We start from the raw sequence: 16,446 nt of genomic DNA, 5'->3' as shown, positions 1-16,446 counted from the left end.
TTTAACAGAAGTTTGTCTGAAGGTATTCACAAACAGCCACTTAGGAATAAAACACTTCTGTTTCACAGGTGTGCTAGATTTAAGTGTCAGAGGAAGAAATCAGGGCAAAAATGATATGGAGTTTTGTTTTCCTTGAAATAATCAGAGATTTCATGCTGAGCAGAGGCCCAGCTCTCTCAGCCTGTCCTTGTAGAGAGGTGTTCAGTCCTTTGGATCATTGTTATGGCTCTTTTCTGGATGCACTCCAACAGATCCATGTCTCTCCTGTAAAGAATACACCACATCTGGGTGCAGTACTCCAGGTGAGGCCGCACCAAGGAGCAGAATCACCTTTCTCACCCTGCTGCCCATGCTTCTTTTGATGCAGCCCAGGATATGATTGGCTTTCTGGGCTGTGGGGGCACATTACTGTCTCATGTTCAGCTTCCCATCTATGGGTACCCCCAGGTAGGTGGTGTTTCAACAGGGCTGCTCTCAATCCTTTCATTCTCCAGCTTGTATTGGTAGTAGATGTTGCCTTGACCCAGGAACAAGACCTTGCACTTGAATTTTTTGAACCTCACGAGGTTCTCCTGGCCTCTGTGCTAAAGCCTGTCTGAGTCTTTCTGGATGGCATCCCATCCCTCAGTCATGTCAACTGCACCCCACAGCTTGGTGTCATAAGCAAACTTGTTGAGGTGCACTTGACCCCACTGTCGATGTCAGTAATGAAGATACCAAAAAGTAATTCTAATAAGGAGTTATAACTGACTTGTCTGTGCTTTCATAAAGTGCATAGCACCATTGGCATGGAATGAAGGTGGACTGGGTGATTCCCTGGGAGGTGAGCTGGCTGTAAGAGATGCACATTATTTTTACTGCATAGCATTCTTGGTCTTGGCACAAACGTGGGTTTTAGTGGTGACTGTTGATGCTGGCTTCAGCTGCTACAACTGGTTTGTATTTTTTCTATAGTAGCAATGGATTATCTAGCACATGCCTATTCAAACATAGCCTGCCACTTGGTCTGCTTGTGAGTCATTTCAACCCACATGCTACATATTGTAGATCACTAGACGAATCATCAAGAAATCTTGTTTTTATTGTCTTCTCTGTTTACAGCTTGCTAAGCTTTCTGCTCCCACAGTGTCTGAACACTTTGGTTAATGTTTGAATTGATGGAGAAGTAGAAAGTAGATGAGCTCAAAGAAGTGGAGGGATCTGCTTTGGGTTATGGAGGGATATTGTAGAGGGGACAGCAAGATCCCATTCTATGTAAAAGATGGCAAGTGTGCAGCAATGGGAAAGTAGTGGGGCAGGCATAGCAAGAGAAGCTCTTTGGCGGAGCTGGTGGAGCACTGAAGGGACTGGTGGTGTGCAGAGGAGGACCTACAGTGGAATGCGGGAGAAGGGCGAAGAGGAGACGAGTGAGGAGAAAGGAGCGGCAGGAAGAGACTGCTTATCCCAGCCCTGCATTGCTGTCACTTCACCTGGAGAATGGTAGAAGGTCATGAGCCTGAGCACAGCCTGGCTGCTGCCTGTCAGACAGGCAGGTGGAAGACTCGCCTTTCCACTTAGACATGCAGGCCTCTGTACACATCCTTTAGAATACCCACCTCTGACAGCCATAATTTGTATATGGAAAATGAGTAGCAAAATACTTGGAAATACACTGCCGTGTTTGGTCTTGCTGAAGCAGAAACAAATGAAGGCAGAGTATGGTTTCTGCTAACGTTGGTTTTTTTTGTTTGTTTGTTTGTTTTCTTTCAATTGTGAAGATGTTTATGGATTGTTACAGTTTCTCTTTTCATGCATAAATACATAATTAAAATCTAAAAGCCTACTTCTTGTCTGCTTGGGCTAAGTTGATGTGGATAAGTTTGCTAATTGACAGGAGAGACCACTAACAGGTCAGAATATTTTATTTTTCTGAAGCATTTTTATGCTAGCACCAATTCTTTACATTGGTATTACATACTGAGTTCTTCCCAGTCCTTAATTTTTTCCAGCAGAAGTTAAAACTGGTATTATTCTATGTACTGTTCTCTCATGAATACCATGAGTATAGTCCTTTGTTTGTTTCAGTTTTCTTATCTCTTTCTAGTGCCATATGCAACTGCCAGCTGTAAGGACGTGGAAAGGGTGTGTGGAATTACTTTGTAAGCCCAACCCAGATATTTTCAATTGTTCAGACTCTTCCAAGTTTAAAAATAAGTGGTTAGACGTGTTATGTGACACCATTTGTATACGTTTGACTGTCATTTGCCATGATTGCCAACATGCCAGCTATTCAGTGAAAGATTTAAGCTTTTAATTCATTATTTGTTTTGAGAGAAGCAACAGAGATGAAATAATTCTCACTTTTCTCCTCCTACCCCATCTCTTTGGATCTTAATTCTGCAATCAAGGAAGCTTGTGGTAAACTTTGCTTTTAACAGTTGTGTGGCTGCAGTTGGAGTAAGGTTGATGCGTTAGTAAGTGTACACTGACAGAGTTAGGACTGCTTGCAAGTAGTATTTTGATTTGTGTGTGTTCAGTGCACTTGAGGTTGCTGCTTATGTCAAGCTGATGCTGTTGGTGTATGTCAAGAGCTTCCAGGAATATGCTTCCTCATACAAAAGCCAAGGTATATGATGTCTGATAGCAGGGGATGCAGGTTTTGGTACACATAGGCCGGGCAGAACTTCACTGTACTTTGTTCCCATGTTTATGGACCTAGCACAACAACTGCTCTGTCATACGCAGTACATCCTGCTGTGAGGGTTTGATATAGGCAGTGTTGTCTCCAAGAGACTTCATGGGTTGCAGATGCCTCCAGCATCTCTCTCCTTAGATCTGAGAGGACTCAGAATCAGACTTATGAGTGAGCAGTGGGGTGAGGGCTGGTCATTCCTTGCCTTCCTGCCCCACTGTTGGGTTAATGATTCATGCTGAGTGCATGCAATTAGCCACAGGTACTGCGGCACACCCAGGTTTGCTGGGGAGCCAGCGGAAGTGTTTTCTCTGGGTCCTGGTAAGACACTGAAAACAAAGGTAGGTTAGTGTAATGAATGGTAGCAGTGTTTTCATTTAGTTTTGTGGGTACCGGAACCATGTAGCAGTACTGTACCACCAGACTGTTAACTCATTTGCTTAAGATTTGATATGGTCTGTTGTGATGACAGGCTATCAAGATATTGAAGCAGAGTTCTTATAATGATGTGACATAAATAACCCCACCTTGTTACAGCAGAAATCAACCTCTGAATGTAGAATTTTGTAAGGGTATGAAAAAATTTATTTCATATACATGAAACAGTAATTATTTGCAATTGTTTGTACTATGAAGGAGATGGGAGGGAGGAAGGAGCTTTCATGCATGATTTTGCTTAGGCTTATACTTCAAAAAAGACACTCAAACAGTGCTGTAAAAAAAGGTTTTATGTGGGAAGGAGGGGAAACTAGGCATGCTTTGTAGTTTAACCCCCATATAACAGGGAGCGTTTTTCTGTAGGGTCTGTCATATATCTCGGAGCTCTGTGTTGCTTGCTGAGGGATTAGGTCTGACTTTCGTCAACTTGAAATGCTGTCTTTAAATCTTTCAGCTCCCTTCTTGCCTTCTGCTCTCCTGTATTGACCGTGGAGAACCTGTGACTCAGCTAGGAAGGTGAATCCCTTTCACTTTTTGGAATTCACCAGTGTTTCTCCTGCCCTGCGGTTTTGTTTGAATGCCATTTGCATCAGGTTCAGCAGAAGAGACCTCTCTGGAGGAAGTTTGCTCCATAAGTTGCACATAGGATTCACTTTGGAGAGGATGCTGGGTCTGTTTGCAGTCAAGCGTTCTTGTCTCTTGTTGGGAAGAACGGTGCCAACATCTGTTAAGTGAGCAGCTGTCAGGCCCTGGCCTGGGCAGTGCTGGCTCCACACTGGTAATTTCACCAATTATCACTATGCCACTGACCTTCCTATTTCGGAGGGGTGACCAGAGAGGCTGTGATGTGAAAGTAGGTGGCTTCTACTTGATCTTGCGTCCTCAGATTTCCTTGAGCTCTGTCTCCCATTTTAGAATCGGAAATGATACAAAGTCCAGGTGGTGATGTATGATGATAGATTTGCTTGCATTTTTCATTAACTTTTTTTTCTTAGATTTTCCCTTTTTTAAAATTTAACATTATTTTTAGATATACTTGTTATGCATGGTACTTCCAGTTTTTGATAAGATTTACTGAGAATGTATGAGTGTACCTTTGCAGATCTGACCAGGACAGTGCTGTGCAGCTGCTCCTGGTGCCCCAGGCTTCTCCCAGGTGCTGTTCTGCTGCTAGGCGTGTCCTGGTGCTCCACAGCTGTACCCAGGCTGGGAAGTATGATGCAGAGGGTTCACTGAGCTCTACTGGCTGCTGCCAGGCTGGGAGCTTGGGTCTACAGGGTCAGTTGCAAAACTCCCATTGACCTCAGTGAGGTCAAGATTTCTCCCTTTCAGGTGTGTGGAGGAGGAAACTGTAGGCTCTCCTTTCCCTCTTCTGTTTTCATCCAGCGTTCACAGATGGCAGCTAGAAGACAGGACAGGCACCCCTGTTTCTTGTGGAGTCATGTGCTGCCAGATTTTAACGTGATTTTCATACGGAATTATGTTTTCTTTTCAGTTTGACTGGCAGAAGGAAAGAGAAGCCTAACATAATAGCTTTGTAAAGAGCCTTTGAGAAGTTGTTGGCCAGTAAAGACAAGAGGCTTTCTAATCACCTTGCTTGGAGGGTGCTTGGAAGCTGTCATCCAATGTTTCAGAAGTGGAAATCCTCTTTCTCTTGGTTAAAAGACTAGTTCTAAACTATCAGACTTGTTGATATACATTTGATATATGCATAGCTTGTGCTGTTTCTAATGTGACTATGGCAGTTCATGTTTGTTGTAAAGTAAGCCAGTGTATCTTGAATCTTGTATTGGTTTTGTAGGCTGTGTTGTGTTTGCGTCTAGCTAAGGCATGTCTGTACAAACTTGCTGTCACTGCTGCGATGCCCCATCGCTACTTGCAGAGCAGCCTTTGGCATGTTTGCATTGGGTTATCTCTGAGTAGGATTTAAATCTCCTCAGTGGTAAGTACCTTTGCTCTCCTGCTAGTGTTTTTCATTTACAATGTGTAGCACGTTTCCATGGCTTCCAGTCTGGTCCTGAGGTGATTCAAGGTCTTGGTTTTGCACTGCAGAGTCCGTAACGGCCCAAACTCTTGCCTGTCTTGTGCTGAGCCAGTGCATCACATCACTAAAATATTCAGTATGATCGAATATTTGATTTGAGTGTGTGTGATGAAGAGTATTTGGCTCCTTCCCCTCTAATTTGATTCTCTAGGGATATGTTGGCATGTCTTTTAGTTTATTGATACTTCACAGTTTGCACTTCATGAAACTGTTAAATGCTTAGGTTGATACTATGTCCCTTTTTTGGTTTTAGATTTAAAATCCATTAAGTACTGCATGTGCCTAAAGGATACATTAAAGGAATTTTAAATGGAGTCTGAATGAACAAATCATTTTTGCTGACATTTAAAAGCGTTAAAACATTTCTGTTCTCAATAAATCAAGATAAAACTTCAGAGCCCTACTTCTCAGCTTGGGTGTTCTTAGTGTTCTTATCTGTGTTAACTTAGCATTTGCAGGTTTCTTTGTTGTTGTTTTCTTGTTTTCAGTCAGGCTTTCTGTTTGCATACTAGTGTAGGCCTTCTACACTGGAGATGAGGTTGGAGTAGGATTGGTTACTTTACAGTTAGGTTTTATTTAGGTTTACTTAGTTGACTTAAACTTAACGATAACAAAAGTTATGGTTTCCTTTTAATAAAAATAATCTGGCTTCAATTCAAACTAAAAAATACTTTATTCCTATATCCTTGGTAGTAACAGAATATCTTAAAACTGAAAGCAAAATTATTGTGGGGTTTTTTTTGTTTCTTGTTTTTTTTTTTTTTTAATAAGAAATTTTATTAAGTAAATTATTACCAGGAAACAATTACCACTTGAAGCACTGGGATTTCCTAGTAAAAGCAACGGTGGCTCCCCATAAATATGGGGTCAGAACACAGTTAATACTGTTGTGTTGAAGTTGGGTATTTCTTTATCTCATTGACACTACATACATACTTCATTAACATTTTTTGATATACTGATACATGTGATTTTCCTACTGTGTGATAGGGTGTGAATTAAGAACAAATTATAAATGCTAATTAAGAAGATGATTAAAGGAGGAAAGAATGTATTAGTATGTGTATTTTTTATTCTTCTGAATATGAGTGCAGGCTCTCAGAAATATACTGTTCAAGCTTGTAGGGCATTTGATCTGGCTATAGATAGAAACTGGTCAGCCCTGTACTTCTGGCTCTGACTTCTTCAGTGATTTTTTTTTTTTTTTCCTACGGAATTGGGGTTTACAGAATAATTTTAAACAAGAGGAGACAGTTTCTTGTTTTTTATGTTCCACACTGGGCAATGCAATGTAAGCAAATTGTCTCTCTGCTTCTCTCCAGTGTGTCATCAGATCTGGACGTTGAGTACGTAGGATCAGTGGGCATCAGATATGGATGCATCCTGCAACCTCCCCACCCATAGAAATTTCATGTAAGGTCAGTGTGACAAGATCACAAGCACTTCTTCAAGGGCAGGGAAACCTGACAGGGAGCATTGAGGCCACAGAGACAGACTATTGGTTTAATTCTGCGGATAGCTAAACTCCCTCATTACTGCTGCTGGTGTGTTTTTGTAGGGTCTGTTTCAGAAAAGATGAACTGTTCTCAGCAATAGGTGAATTTCAGCAGCATGGTTCTAGAGCATTCTCATTAAAGGAGAAACAGCAATCTCTTGGCTCCTGGTTTCATATACTAATGTTTTGCATAGATGTATGTATTTAGGCAGTTAATTACCTTGAACATAATTCTTCCCCATCTGCACATCAGATGAACAATTTTTCAAGAGCGTTCTTCATTGAAAAAAACATCAGTAGGAATGCTATTCCATAGCAATGTCAGGTACTTTTTCACTGAAATGCCCACTAGCTTGTAAACATGCATAAAACTATAAATTATCACAGGAAATACAGTCAAGTTTCACAGTGTGCATATATATGTGTAGTGAAATACATGCTGTTGGTTTCTCTGTCCCTTCTTCTATATACCTTGTGAAAAGACAATAAAGAAAAATTTTTCTATAGCAGAGTCCTAATCTATAGTCTGCAAGGCTCAGGAGGGGAATTTTCAGTAGATGGTAGTGAGGTAAAACTCTGAGCACAAAGAATACAGTCTAGTATACTCTTTTTAATTATCAGTTCCCTGCAAATACACATTGTAGTTGTATCTCAAAATTTATGCTAATTGCCACAGGAGAATTTATAAGTGTTGCTAGGCAATAAACCTTTATATTTGTTTACTTAAACGACCGTATTGAAAGTAATTAGTGATAAGAAAAGATTAAGAAAGGACAACCACACTGAAATCTGTAAAGTACTGGTAACTTTGGAAGACACCCCTTAACTGGGGATTTCTGGGTGTGCCTCTGGTTTGTCTAACAGTGTTTGTAGTTTTTGACCAGTCTAGAATCAACTTACTTTTTCACTGCTTTTCATTGGCTTGCTATTAATAAACATGATGAACACTGTTGTAATTATTCAGCATTAATGAAAGCTATGAAACATCACATTTCCAGACTTCAGAGTTTTGCTAGAGAGCTCAGGATGCATTATGGCACCAATCACAGGCAACAAGATGAGAATTATTGTGTCCTTGCAAAGAGCCAGCTGGCAGTAGGAGAAAGAGCATGTTGGCAGGATGCATGTTTGCCCAGAACGTGCAGAGGACACAATGCCAGTGTTGATGTCAGCCCAATTAGAAGTGCTCTTGGCTTTGTTTTCTTGCCAGCATATTCCCACAGGTGAGCCTCGTGAGGAAGAATCCAGTTAGCCAGCATGAACCTGGCTACATCTTCATGAACAGTGCTGAGAAAGCTCGCTAGTTGTCTTACCAGCTGATGATATTTTAATGCTGTGGTTTTCTCAGTTCAGCCACAGCAGTTACCATCTGCAGGGAGCTCGCGATGCAGTGGCTGTCTGCATGATTGTAGCCTTCTTCCTGCAAAACCATGCACCCTTACAGGAGCCCAATGAAGATATCAGATCACTAGGGAAGCATAGAATTTTTTTGTAGCAAGGCTTGGGTAATACACTGCAAGTGTAAGCAGTGGTATCTTGGATGCGTCTTATTTGGGATCTTAATATAGGCATTTTTCGTTTTTCTATCTTTTTATTGTTGCCATTGTGCTTAAGCATTATTAACATAGAAATAGCAGTTATTTTTCTTCTTTGTTCTTCCATTTTTTATCAGGCTGCTTTGTATCACATTAGTCATAGCTGAAGATAATTGGTAGTGTTTCAGACGAGTGTAAGCAATGTGATGGTTACCTCAGTATTTTCTTGATTTTTATTTTCTGTTTGTCTGCTTGCTTGGAATGAAATTTGACTAATAGTTCAGTGGTTGGTAAGTGGGCAAAAAACAGTGCGACTGTGTGAGTAGTGGAGAAAGAAGACACAGATAATCGTGAGAACAGGACTAGAGAGTTGGTCACTGAATGCACGGCACCAGTTTTTTGCTGGTTTCGCTGTAGATCACTTGAGCAGTCTCATAGCCTTGATTTTCTTCACTCAGAGACTGGTGTGTAGTTTTGGCTCAGATGCTGGAAGCTAAGCTTTTGTATCCAAAAGCCTACATTTGTATTGCCCTTATCGCGTTTTTCTTCATCTGAGCTTTTTTTTTTTCCTTTGGCAGATGTCTCTGTGAAACAAAAAGTTCTACCATCCTGGCCTAGTAGCCTATTTTTCTATTTTATGAAGGCAAAGATCGTTACTCAATCTCCAGTATGAATGGTTAGTGTTGCTTTTGTTTCTGTTCAGGTCACATATCCCAGCTAAAGAGTTAAACCTGTCAGTATATCTCAGACACAGGTATGTGATAATGCTGTAGTTTAGATCATAGAAGTCTGGAATAAGTACTTTCAATGCTTTCTTGCCTTTAGCCACGAAGGACTTCTGTTTTTCTTTAAGATGTATTTCAACAGATGAGGCAAATACCAGCATTAGCTCCTCTCCCATTTCACTCCTGTTCACAAGTGTGAATGAAGATGGTGGAATTGAGCTCAAAGGCACCAGCTTGTAGTATGATCTTCCGCACACACCGAAGACAGACGGTATCTCTAAAGTCCTGTGATACAGCTTTTAGGCCAGATCTTGCAGTGCTTATTAGAGCACTGTTTCCATTACTGCAGCAGGCATCCCAGATGCTGGGATTTGGCTGCTTTTGAAAGGCTTTCACTAGGGCTTGTGTACGTATTTTATTTTGTTTTTGGAAATGATACAGGTAGCTCTGTCAGGCTTCCTGGTGTATCTGTGATTCGTAGGTGTTACAAACATGTGCAAGCAGTGACTGGAAAGGGTTAAGCAAGGGTCCACTCCTTCCCAGACCTTATTTAAGGATTGGCAGGGGGTGGTGAGGGTGTCTCTTGCTGTAGATACTTGTGTACCTGAGGCCTTCCGAAGGTAAGCAGCTCTTTCCTTTCTTTTCTGCATCTGTGGCTGCTGTACTTTGGCTGCAGCAAATGAGGATGAGCACATGTATTTGCCACCCTGCTATCATCATGGTACTTTCCATCCTCTTACAGCGTTACTACCAGTAACGATATGATCCAGGGAATCATTGCCTTCAGCACTGTATTGGTTCAGTAGGTCCTGACAAACTTGCATACGATGTCCTTTCTGTTTGTGTTTGAGCTTTTGTGGGACCCAGCTGGTGTAAACTTTGTGATATTTCAACGTGGTCATCATGGCTTCAGTGCATCTGAAGCCAGTTTTCAGCTCCATACACAGTTCCTTGATATCATCCACTGACCAGTGCAGATGAGCTGATTGAGACACTCTTTATTTTGTGGTGTGACAGCTGTGCGTGGCTATCTGAAACATGACTTGTCTTTCACATCACTGTCAGCACTGCTGAAACCCACCACCACCGCATCATTGTTTTCACATCCACTATTTGGTCTCCATAAAGATTCAGTATCACTGCTGTTTTTTCCACATGGAGGAATTCAGTGACATACCTTTGCTTCTTACGCACCTTCATGTCATACACATTTTATCAGACTGCCTCTGCTGCCATCTCTCCAACAGAAACAAAATGTAATGGAATTTTGGCAGGAAGGTTCAACCCCTATTGCCGTACCACCAATATTTGCCTCTAGTGTTGTGGGCCAACATAATAAAGTAGGAGCCATTACTTTTTGAGCAGCCATGAGACTGTGATAGGTGAGCTTTGTTCTACTGGTGTACAAAGGGCCACACCTGTGACTGGGAGAAAGATCAGGCTTTTACTAGAAGATAGGGTGTGCTTCATTAAAGGCATGGGGGATTTATAAGTCCCACAAACTTGAGGACAGCAACCTGTGTACTGACAGTTTGGTCTCGCTTGGTCCTTGCCGTTTGAGTGAAGCAGCACCAGTGCAGGAGGCTGAGCCATGGCAGGAGCAGTAGGCAGTACTTGTGCTGTGGCCAAGGCTCTGCTGGTGAAGGTACGCCTCATTCTCTTGCTGAAGTGGGCCAGATCTGGGGATACATCCCTGGGAGCAAATTCAGAACAATCACTTCTGCTTGCATGTATGAGACCAGAAAACTACAGCACGTTTTATACATTTTAATGATTGATTTCTATTGCTTAAGCCTGCAAAAAGATTGAAACTGGAGCTGCAATGCTAGGAACTACTTCTGTTAAACTGTGTGTCATCTCAGCTGGATTTTTATTTTCCTTTAACTTCACCTTCAGGGAAGCATAGCCAATGTACTTAATCCCTGCTTCCTCCTCCACAATGCTCTCACTCATCTTATTTCTTGGAATTTTTTTTTTTCCTCCTGGCATTAACACTTTATTTTTAAAGTACATAAAGCTGTAGGGTTTCTCATCAGTAGAATCTAATGGAAGACCAAAAATATAATTAAATGACTTTAATTTCCTTGCCAAAAACAAATTATTTTTTTCTTGTCTATTTTGGGTGACTTTATCATGCCCTCAAGGAAACCATTTTCATCATATCTGTCAGTGTGAGCCTTCCTTAAAAATGGAATGGTCTTTTAAAAATAATATGAAATTCAGATAAATGTTTGAAAAGAAGAAAGTGTAAAACAATTACATACCATAATGGCCAGAGAATTCCAAGTGAAGACTGTGTTTAGAAAAAAAAAATTCTTAAATATGGGGAAATAAAGCATTAGGAGCAACCTTAGCTTTTCCAGAGCTTATCAGCATGGGAATAATTCAGTTAATTAATAATTTAGTTAATTTAGTCTGAGCTGTTTAGCAAGTATAATATTTTCCTAATATTATAAAACATTAAGAAATGTGCAGTAATACTGGAAATAAAGAGTCACATATTTTAGATCTATAATTTATTTCTTTTTGTGAAACACTTAAAGGCATAAACTATCTGCGTTGCACGTATTATCAGTCAGCATATCTTGCCTGTGACAGGCTGAATCAAGTTGAGAAAGTTTGGTTTTTTCTTTCTCCAATAAAGAACAAGCAATAAGTGTAGTCTAGTTAGTTGAAATATTGCAGATGGCAAAATGTATTGGAGTTCTAGATTGTGACATAGCACTATCTGGATGAACTCCTGTGGTAGCTATGGGCATTATCATAATCCCCTTTCCTTGCTTGTTTCTATTCTACATCTTTGTAGAATTTGTTTCATTTTTGTTTTTGATTTTCAGCTTTATTTTTGGCTTTTTGACTGCATTTTTTTTCTAATGTGTTTGTGTTTCCTTTGCATTTGCGTTGCATTAGAATTTTTCTGAATTGCTGTGTTTGGAAGCTGAAAAAATTATACTTAGGCAGAGAGAACTGTATACTGTAAGTGTGATAGAGAGTCTCTGTGTTGGTCTGTGATCTGGATTTGCTTTGCGGCACGTGATGAAAAGTGGAAGTGTATGTGCTCTGCAGGCTAGATCACTAGGCAGGAGATCTTTCTGCCCTATTGTCTGTATCTTGATGGTTTGAAGTATCATAGAAACAAAGCATTATAGAATTGCTTAGTTGGGAATAGACTTCAAAGGTCATCTTGTTCCAGCCCCGCTACTGTTGCAGGGGTTGCCAGCCACTAGATCAGGCTGTCCAGAACATCATCCAGCCTGGCCTCAGTGGGGCACCCAGAGCTTCTCAAGGCAACCAGTTCCAGTGTCTCTAACCAAAATTTCCCCTTTTTAATTTAAAACCATTCCCCTTTGTCCCATTACTATCTGTGTAAAAAGTCAATTTTCTTCCCTTTAAGTAAGGGAAGGCAACAAGGAGGTTTCCCCAAAGCCTTCTCTACTCTAAGTTGAACAGGTGTAGCTCCCTCAGCCGTTCCTCATAAAAGGTGCTCCAGCCTTCTGACCATCATTGTATCCCTCCTCAGGACCTGATCCAACACCTCCACGTCTCTGTTGTGCTGGGGGCTTCAGACTAGGTGTCACAGAAATAACTTGATCAATCCATGCCTGTGACAGGGGGGCAGTGGGTCCCTGCCCCTGCCACCTCCACCCCCCCAGCCTCACAAAATGGGAAGGAAAAGGGATAGGGAGGTGGGAGCTAGGCTCAAGGAAGGAAAAAAAAAAAAACAACAAAAAAAAACCAACAGCAGCGACAACAATCTATGGAGGAAAACTTATTTTATTAACTATGATATCAGAATGCAAGATAACGCAACGTAATACAATCTAATTGAAATTGAGACTAGTAAATCAAATAAAATAGGAGAGAGAGAGTTCCTGAGGCTGAGTCGAACCTGAAAATCTTGGTATGGCTGGGAAAGCACCCTCCATTACCCACTGCACCCACTGCAAGGCAGTAAGAGACTTCCCTACCAGGAAGGGCCAGATCCCATTACTTCTGTGATGTACAGGGACAGGTACCCGGAATTGGAGCATTAACAGTTTAAATCCCAGTCATTACATGATGTTACAATGTGGAATACCGAAAACCAAAAATCACAAAATCATGATAATAGGATGCAGTGCTCCAGATGGAACCTCACAAGAGTAGAATAGAGGGGCACAATCCCCTTCCTCTCCTTTTGGCCCACTCCTCTTTTGATGCTGCCTAGGATCCTGTTGGCCTTCTAGGCTGCAACTGCACCCTGCTGGCTCATGTACAGCTTTTCATCTGCCCCAAAATCTTCTCTGCAGGTCTGCTTTCTGTGAGTTCATCTCCTGGTCTTTGCACATACCAAGGGTTATCCTGACCCAAGTGCAACACCTTGCACTTGACCTTTTTGAACCTCATTTAGTGACACGGACCCACTTTTCAGACCTGTCAAGGTTCCTGTGGATGGTGTACCTTTCTATTGTGTGAACTGCATCACTCAGTTTGATATCATCAGTAATTTGCTGAGGGTACGCTCAGTCCCACAGTTCTTTTTCAATAAGGGTGTTGAAGAGCACTGAACCCAAGATAGACCCCTGGGGAACACCACTTGTGACCAGCCTCCACCTGGGTGTAGATCTGTTGATCAGAATCCTATAGCTGCAGCCACCCAACCAACTTCTTATCCACCTGATAGTCCAGCTTTCAGACCCATGTTTCTCCCATTTAGAGATAAGGATGTGGTATAGGACCATGTCACAAGGTCTTGTGCAAGTCTGGGCAAATCGCATCACTTAACTTTCCTTTTTCCACCAATGCCATCATTTCATCATAGAAAGACACCTGATTTGTCAGGCACAGTTAGCTCTACGTGAAGCCATTCTGAATGTCTTGGATCACCTCTCTGTCTGCATGTGCCTTAAAATCTCTTCAGGAGAGGATCTGTTTCATGATCTTCCCATGCACAGAGGCAAGGATTGCCAGTCTGTAGTTCGTGGGTCTTTCTTTCTCCATTTCTGCAAAATGGGAGTGATGTTTCCCTTTTCCCAGTCGCCAGCAATTTTTCCTGACAGCTACAACTTTTCAAATATGATGGAGAGTGGCTTGTCAACCACATCAGCCAGTTCCTTCAGTACCTTGGAATACATATCATCCGGCTCTGCAGACTTGTACATATTTAGCCTTATGTAGTGATCTCAGACTTAGTCTGAATTTATGATGGGAGGGATTTTATTCCCCCATCCCCATCAAGAGATTCACAGATATGAGATGTGTGAAAAGCCTGACTGCCAGTGAAGACTGAGGCAATGAAGTCATTGAGTACCTCAGGATTCTCCATGTCAGTTGAAGACAGTTTTCTAATTTATCAGAGGGATCCATTCTCCTTCATCTGTCTCTTACAACCAGTGTATCTAAATAATCCCTCCTTACTATTCTTCACCTACCTTGCAGAGTTCAGTTTCATCTGTGCCTTGGCTTTCCTAAGTATGAGGTGTGTCTCATAGTTCACATGTGTGCAAGACTGCAGTCACCTGAAACTCGAGTCAGTAAAATCACCTTTTTTTTTTTCCTTCTTTATCTCTGCATTGCCATCATTGCCATGAAACTCCCTGAATCAATCTGGTTTGAAAGAGCGAACGTGCTTTTTCAGCATGGAATTGTAAAGTCAAGGTTGGATCTTGTAGCTTGATAGTTATATATTAATTAAGAATAGGTCCAAAGGGCTTGTGTTGCACGGTCTTGAATTCCTTAATTTGGTAAAACTTTTCTTTGTTTCTATTGCTTTTCTTCTGCTGGATGTACTACAGCTAAGCTGGCTGTTGCTCTGTTTGGTGGTGGGTTTTTTTTTCCTATTTTAGGAAGCCTGATGCTGTTGCTGAGAATGGTGCTGGTAGGTTGTTTATGTGTTCTGCCTGGTTATTTCATGGCAACGTGCATTTTGTCAGCTCAGAAGAAAATGAAATGAACGATGCCATTCCTCATTAGAATTTACTGTATGTTTGTTTTAGGATCAGCTGGATGTTATGGCTTTGTCTCTTTGGGTAGAAATGCAGACAGTGGTTGTGACCATGAGTGAATCAGAGGTGTGAAATGTTCTTGCTTCTGACTGCAGCAGCTGGCTAATAGCAGCCAGTGGCTTAGCTGGTATCTCAGTGTCAATCATAGGGAAGGTGTTTGCAAACAAAATTTGCTGCTAAGTCTAGTTTGAATCTGTCTCAGGCTAAGATATGCAACTTCTTTCATTTTTTGTTAATACTTTTGGCATGTTATATATGTAGCATGGGAAGTAAATGTGTTTAAAACAAGCTTTTAATTCATTATTTTAAGTACATTTTAATGTTGTATTGTCCTTTGTGAGGATCACGGCTATGACAGAAGTGAGCTGGGAAGCAGACACTTGCAGATCTGAGGAAGAGCTCAGGTTCTCGTTCATTGACTCATTGAGCTGCTTTTTGCTCAGATGATGCAGAGATGTCTCAAAAAGGTGGCTGGGAAGTGCAGACCTGTGCCACATATCTCACTGCGTGAACAGAACACTGGAACAGGCTGCCCAAAGAGACTGTGAGGTCTAGGAGATCTTTTGAAGTCCCTTCCTATTCCTGACAGTCTGTGATTTGGTGAACTTGAAAGGATCTTGCTTCCACTGGAACCGTCAAATCTGTCACCTGGGAAAGCATTGGAAAGCAGTTGCAGGCTTTCAGGAGAAAGTTCAACTGAGGTCACCTGAGCTGTTGCTAGGTTAACAGGGCTGTAGTGGGAATACTTCCTGGATTCCTTTTTCCCATTTCTGTGTAGGAAACGGGTGTGTACTGTCCTTCCTGAACAAAAGATAAGAAGGGCCATAGCATGTAAAAGACTGTGACTGCTTAGTGCCAAAAACAATACTTAGTGTTACATGGAGGTAAAGTGAGCATCACTGGTCAGTGTGCAGCTGCATCTTTTGGTGGTTCTGACTCCTGAATGACACCTGCAAGAGTAGCATTGTGCAAAGTCTGTAACTGCAGCACTGCATATAGAGAACACTTAAGAAGTGGCCAAATAAAAATCATGTTCCCACTTCAGAGCTATAAATTGGTGTTAAGATGTCAGGTCTTGTTTGTTCAGTCTGAAAACTGCGCCTTTATGTTACTGCTAAGGAATAACACTGACACAGCACAATCCAAACTCATTCCCAGCTTTTTCATCAGCTTCAAAACTCAGTCTTTTTTCATTTCTCTACTGACACTTCAAGTCTCTTCAGTTTCAGCTGTTTGAATTTCATGCTTACTGCTGTATTTCCCAGTTTGCTGTGAGGTCTGGAATTGACAAGTAAACAGTAATTGACAGGTAAACCATAATTAAACCAACCAGCTGTGCCAGGCTCAGGATACAAGCTTTGCTTTGCTTTGAAATGATTTTGTGCAAAGCTGTGTATAAGCTGCTTACATTGATGCAGTTGGTGATATGAAGGGTAAGAGTTACGTAGTTGGTAAGCTGATCTGAAGTCTTTCAGTGTTGTACTTGTTAAGCTGAGTAATATTAATGACTTCATTGGCAAGAAACGGATTTATGCAAAACTCCCATGTCTCTCA

At 41.4% G+C, this 16,446-nt stretch overlaps 1 protein-coding gene across 6 annotated transcripts in view; it reads left to right on the top strand.

Annotated features, from left to right (window-relative positions):
- COBL (cordon-bleu WH2 repeat protein) overlaps positions 1-16,446 on the top strand; it is a 150,729-nt gene that overhangs the window by 22,339 nt on the left and 111,944 nt on the right. The window contains exon 2 of one of the 6 annotated variants that reach the window (XM_042868795.1): positions 6,476-6,571. The exons of the other annotated variants lie outside the window; for them this stretch is intronic. The gene's annotated coding sequence lies outside the window, so the exon portion shown is untranslated. The remainder of the gene's footprint in view (positions 1-6,475; positions 6,572-16,446) is intronic. 6 annotated transcript variants of the gene reach the window in all.

Source organism: Lagopus leucura, unplaced genomic scaffold (assembly GCF_019238085.1).
Source record: "Lagopus leucura isolate 7727_CA_CO unplaced genomic scaffold, USGS_WTPT01 Super-Scaffold_100002, whole genome shotgun sequence".
NCBI classification, from domain to species: domain Eukaryota; kingdom Metazoa; phylum Chordata; class Aves; order Galliformes; family Phasianidae; genus Lagopus; species Lagopus leucura.
The sequence above is the reverse complement of the archived record's forward strand: the minus strand, read 5'-3'. Positions and strand labels throughout refer to the sequence as shown.